The sequence below is a fragment of the Lepisosteus platostomus genome, chromosome 7 (assembly GCF_059453375.1).
Source record: "Lepisosteus platostomus isolate fLepPlt1 chromosome 7, fLepPlt1.hap1, whole genome shotgun sequence".
In the NCBI taxonomy this organism is placed as follows: Eukaryota; Metazoa; Chordata; class Actinopteri; order Semionotiformes; family Lepisosteidae; genus Lepisosteus; species Lepisosteus platostomus.
In genome coordinates, this window is record NC_142617.1 from 35559727 (window position 1) to 35565726 (window position 6000).

The following is a 6000-nucleotide window of genomic DNA, read 5'->3' on the forward strand; positions in this document are numbered from 1 at the left end:
GTTTAATTAACTTACCAAACATTTAACATTACTGAGATTACCGAGATGATCTCTGGAATCAAATGAACTGTGGTTCTGTACAAATTGCATGTCAAAGGTTTGGCGACACTGATGCACCATCCCCAATGCAGCAGGTTTTCATTTTTCTATTTCAATATGTGCTTACAAATGCTGGATTTCAGGATAGAAACATGAAAAAATGTGACTTTGATTATATGTAAGCATTTTGTATGTTAAATGTCCAGTCATGATCGGCACCCTGCAGTTGTGCAATGGTCTACTTGTTGAGGGGTTTGCACTCGGTTGCCTAATTGACGAGCACTACAGCAAGCTGGGCGTGTAGTGCAAAGATCCATTATGTAATGTCAGTTGACACGCAAGCAAACGTAAGTGCTGTCAATGAATGATTTATTGTATAAGAATCTACAGTGGTACCTTGGTTACAAAGGCTGGTGGTGCTCCAAGTGCTGGCTGTCATTTAAAAAATAAAATTTTAGCTATGGGTAGGGCATCCCAGAGTGCACGTGTCCTCCCAGCTTTCAAAGATATGCTGGTTAGGGTTCACCATTCTGACAACAAATCCTAGTGTGATCACATTAGATCCAATCCTGGGCTCCTTCCTACTGGGGTGGGGGACCTCGAAGGAAAACCAGCATGTTACTCTGTGGTGTTGGTGTACCATCAGTGCTCTTCTGGATCAATGCCCCTGTATGGGAAAGGGACCATCCTGAAGGAGAAAAGATTTAGCTCCTGGTCGCCCAAGATCCTGTGGCAATGTAGGAAAAGGGTTGTTTTTGTTGCTGTCATGGCTAAATCCTGCTCTGGGCCTGTATGACATGGCCTCCCAAAACTTCCCTTTTAATTAAACTACTGAAGTAATTTCTCCCTCCTCCTCCCTCTGAGCTGCTGTGTAGTGGAGCTGCTGGTACAGAGTAGCCGCTGCCTGTCGCCTGGGTGGGGCTGCAGTGGTGGGTGAAGTGGGTCACCTCCTGTATGTAAGTTTGGGATCTTTTGAGATGCAATGTGCTATAGAAGTGTATGGTGCTGGAATTTTTCTTCAGTGTTGTCCCTCTCTCTGTAGCCCTGCGATGGACTGGCCTGCCAAGGGTGAGGTCAAGTGTGTGTGTGCTCAGTCCCTCCTAGCTCCACGTGAAACCCGGACATGATTCACCCGCTGCAGCACTACAGTCTCAATGGTAATGGACGGGATGGATTATTTTGACTTTGTGCCTTAAGAGCATGCAGTATAAAATGAATTAAAATGTGTATGTGTCATTTTATATGTAGTAAAGGCAGCCTGCTGTCCCCTGTAGGAGTCCTAATCATCCTGATCAATGTCTCCAGCTCTGCCTCTCTCTGGATGTCACCCTGAGTGCATTTCTAAACCTCCTTGGTCTGAGTACCAGTGTTGTCATTGTCATTATGTATTATATATAGTATGTATATATAAAATAAATGCAATTTGTTGTAATAGAGGAAAGGGATAAATTGGTGGTTTCTGAATCTTTATTTAATTGTCTAAAGTTGTTTTGACACTTAAGCAACAATTTAGATCTCATTATGGGTTTTCTGTATTTGTGAGTCTACCCTTGGATGCTGAGAGGTTAGCCGAATAGGAAACAGAAGGACAAGAAATAGAAAATAAGGTACAGGATATAAAACGCTAGGCAAAATTAAGACCTTCATTAGTGAGGTAGTATCTGATTTTCTCTAACAAATGAGCTTGGCATACCCTGAACGAAACGGGATAGATTAGTTTTTATCTTCACATAAGACACATGTATAATGTGATTTAGTTAAAGCAGTTTATTGAACATAAGCTTCTTTTTTGTGTTGTATTTCATATGGACATAATCATCTTGAAGAGGCACAGGCCCCTTAGAAAGCTTACTGGAATCCATTACTTCAAATGATTTTCAATTACCATCTGGTAGATTCTTTGAAGATTTTAAGCAATAGGAAATATGCCTGTTTCTTTTATCAAAGTGCTATTTTCTGCAATGTGGAAATTTCTGCACCCAAATAGAGTAGGGGATGAGGTAGGATCTAAGAGTAGCTGAAGTTCATTGGTGCCAATGTAGATGCGGGTGGGCTGTGCTTTCAAAGGAAGTACTTGCAGGTACAGTATGTCCCACAATGCAATGCTCTCAATGATTTTGGATTTGGAGGGTCAAACTTGTTTCCTAGAAATTAAGTTTACACTGAATATTCCTGTCTGTGGAAGTTTTGGACTGTGATGTCTAAGTTTTTAAAGACCAAAATAATTGAAAATGTGATACTAATCGTTAGTGTCATTGTGTGATGCTGGTCAGTGAGGCCTGCTGTCAGAAGCCCGAGATGGGAGCTACAGGAGCAGCTGGCCAGCAGAAACAGCTCATGCTCATCGATTTCATTAACCTCCATGTCAACAGCAGCCTTTTCCACGCGTGCTCACTGTGAGAGCTACCATACACGCTGACTGATGTAATTCTCTAAATGTCAGGCAACCCACCTTGAGGAGGAGCGAATTAGGAGAAATTAGTGTGTAGCTTCCTCAACAAATCATAAAACTAACAGCCAAACAAAGATAATGTTTCCAATAACAATATCCTTTAAGACTAAAACAACTGAACTATATTTTCAAACATAAGAGGTCACTTTTTTTTTTCAGACATCGCTAAATTCAAACCTAATCTAAAGAGCCTGCAGAGTACTAACAAAAGCTTAGGTTGGTAAGCAGCCAAAATGTCAGTAATCCTTAATTTAAACCTGGTCTCTGTGGAGATTTTATTTTACAAGCACAGCAGCACAGCCTTAGAGTGGCAGTTAGTTGCAAGTCGGTTTTGCTCAGTGTTGTCTGATTTTTTTTTTCTTCCTTGCTGTGTCTCTAATGATAACTGATCTCTGTCATGTAATGTTGATTGTCATTTAATTTTGGTTTAATGTAAAAGGGGCTTTTATTATTAATTGCTCAGAAAAAGATGGTGACACAGTGGTGATGCCTAAACCTGCTGGTAACTTTGTGCACCCAGTACATGTGCAGCATTAAAGAATTTCCCCATGTCTGCACAGTTAAAGCAGTAAAATACAGTGTCTACTTGTGCCCCTTATATTACTCTGGTTAGCTAAAATCTAGCTAAAAAATCTAAGGATTTTAAGTACACTTTATTCATTTGGATGTTGCATTCTATAAAAGTGACTGACATTTCTACTCATTTCTTCTGGTGATTCCAAGGGTTCCAAGCACATCCTTATCACCACCTTGTCCACCTTTTCTTTCATATATCTCAAGAAATAGGCCTGCTTCTTTTCATGGGATAGAATTTGAATGCGATAGAGAGCCCAACATATTTCTCTTATTTTCTAGATCTACTAACATGCCTTAATTCTTTCTGAAAATGCCCTTATCTCTCTTTCTCTGTTTGCTGATTAATCATGTGTAGGGTGGGGAGAAGCACCAGTAACCAGTCCCAACCCAGGAATGAGGGAAAATGTTCCCCCTATGAGAACTTTGCACCGGTGCACATAGCATGCTTTCAAACACGTTGTGTTTATTTAATGACATTCTTGGGTTTCAGTCTTAGGCTGTGAGCAGGGGAAGGTTCTCCAATGCTGCTAGTGTCAAGTGAGGTCGTCCACAATAGAAAATTCATGTTTCAGCAACAAGCTGGAGTGCTCTGAGAGCGCACCTACCAAATTTCTGGGGCCTGCAAGGACAGGTGGATGGGAACAACACAATTGAATGTCAGTCTGTGAACTTAGAGGCTGTTGTACCAGATAATCAGATATTTCTGAGTGATGTGTATCCTCAGATACACAGATCCTCAGCTGACAGTATCCTCAGAAAAAATCCCCTGCATCACCCATTGGACCTAAAAAGCAAAATAAAACTTCCCATATTCTGCACTGTTATTTTCTATTTTACACCCGCTGACCATCAGCTTTGCTTACCACTATGTCCCAAGTATTGTACAGTAATGTTGAAGCCCCTGAACTCCCAACCATCAGAATAATTTGGTGTTTGACAGTCTGTGAGTGGCTTTTGTAGTTTCCCCATTTGTTCAGCAAATTGTTTATTGGTTGGGGTTGTTATGGTGGTTTTCAATGATGTGAGAGAAGAAGGTGGATCTAGCAGACTCTATTGTAACCTTATATTCAGACAAGTAATCTCTCCAAGCCTGATAATGTACATTTAGGCCAGAAAGATGCCACCTACGCTCAAGTTTGTGGGAGGCCGCCTTCATAGATCGCAGATGGTCGTTGTACCAGGGGGCAGGGTGAGAGGAGGAGATGGTTTGAGTTTTTAAAGTAGCAAAGGTGTCAAGGGTAGAAAAAAGAGCACTGTCAAGTAACTGTATTGTGTCCTCTAGAGGGTCAGAGGAAGAGAAACAAGATAAGGAGGACAGAACAGAATTTGCAAACCTTTGGTGATCAATTGATCGCCAGTTGCAGAAATTTACAGAATGTGATGGGGAAGTGTTAGAAACAGGTAATTCCATATTGAAAAGAATAGTCAAGTGGTCAGAGAGGCCTAGATCAAGGGGAGAGCAGTGGGAGACAAAAGAGTAATTGGCAATTATTAAATCTAGGGCGTACCCTTTATGTGTAGGGGTACAAACAAACTGAGTAAGATCAAAACATCCCAATAGAGAAAGGAAGTCTTTAGCCAAACTAGGAGACCTTGAGTCAATGTGTATATTAAAGTCCCCTAGAATAAGTATTCTTTTAAACTTAAGGCATAAAAAATAGAGTAAATCGGCAAACTCATCTAAGAAGGCTTTGCTGGGTTTGGGTGGTTTATACACTGTGGCAATGATAGTGGCAAAAATGGCCAAAATGTGTTAGTTTTTCTGACTTTAATGCCAATTAAGCCCAAAACCATACTCATTCAGGACTCCATTCAGGAAAAAATGTCCTAAAACAGAAACCTTGTCAAAAATTAATTTTACCATTCTTGATATGTTTTCTTTGTTTTGATGAGTCTTTTCAGTCTAATATTTCGATGCAGTGAAGTACATTTTCTAATCAAATGAATGGAAGATTGTGGAAACTCTTTGACCAAGGTCTTAACCCTAACCCTAACCTATGGCAAACCCAAACCTAGGGCTAGGATTTCCACAAAATGTAGACAATGTTTGATGGCATGGCTGTGTTTTAGGACAGAAGTGAAATTTAGGAAAAGTAGCTAGGGTTTGGGTTAGTATTATTAGAAAACATAGATGTTTGATGGCATGGCTGTGTTTTAGGACAGAAGAGAATTTTAGGAAAAGTGATATTTTAATGTTCTCTACACATTTTGTTTCTTGCATATATGGCTCTATGTTTAGGATGTTGTCTAAAGCCCCAAAAAGCAAATGTTTGAAAGAATGTGGTTAAACATCTCAGTCTTTTGCATTGGGCTTTGAGTGCTCTGGCATTTTAACAGGTGTAGCTATGATTTATTAGTTAACCCTAACTACCCAAACCCTTAGCTAGGGTTAGGGTTAGTAGTATTAGTAAACATAGAGTATGTTTGATGGCATGGCTGTGTTTTAGGACAGAAGAGAAATTTAGGAAAAGTGATATTTTAATGTTCTCTGCACATTTTATTTTCTTGCATATATGGCTCTATATACTGCATTGCCCTAAATGGGGATGTTGTCTAAATCCGTGAAAAAGCAAAAGTTTGAAAGAGGTTAAACATCTCAATCTGTTTAACCTGCATTGGGCATTGATGCACTGGCATTTTAACAGGTGTGGCTAAGATTTATTGGATTTTCCTGACTCTTAACATCTTTAACTCTGGTACCATTGTAGGTATCCTCTCATGAGGTACCAGTAAATGTAGGGGTTATGCTTAACTGGGACAATTATTAATTGTAGCAGCAAGTCACAAAAATGATTTTTCTGATGGCTATTAGAATCCAACCTTGCGGGATAACTCAAACAACGCACACACATAGGTACTAATACACGAAATACATTTATTAATACATAAAATGTGCATATAAACATAATAGATCTTATTGTGAGGGTTAGCAG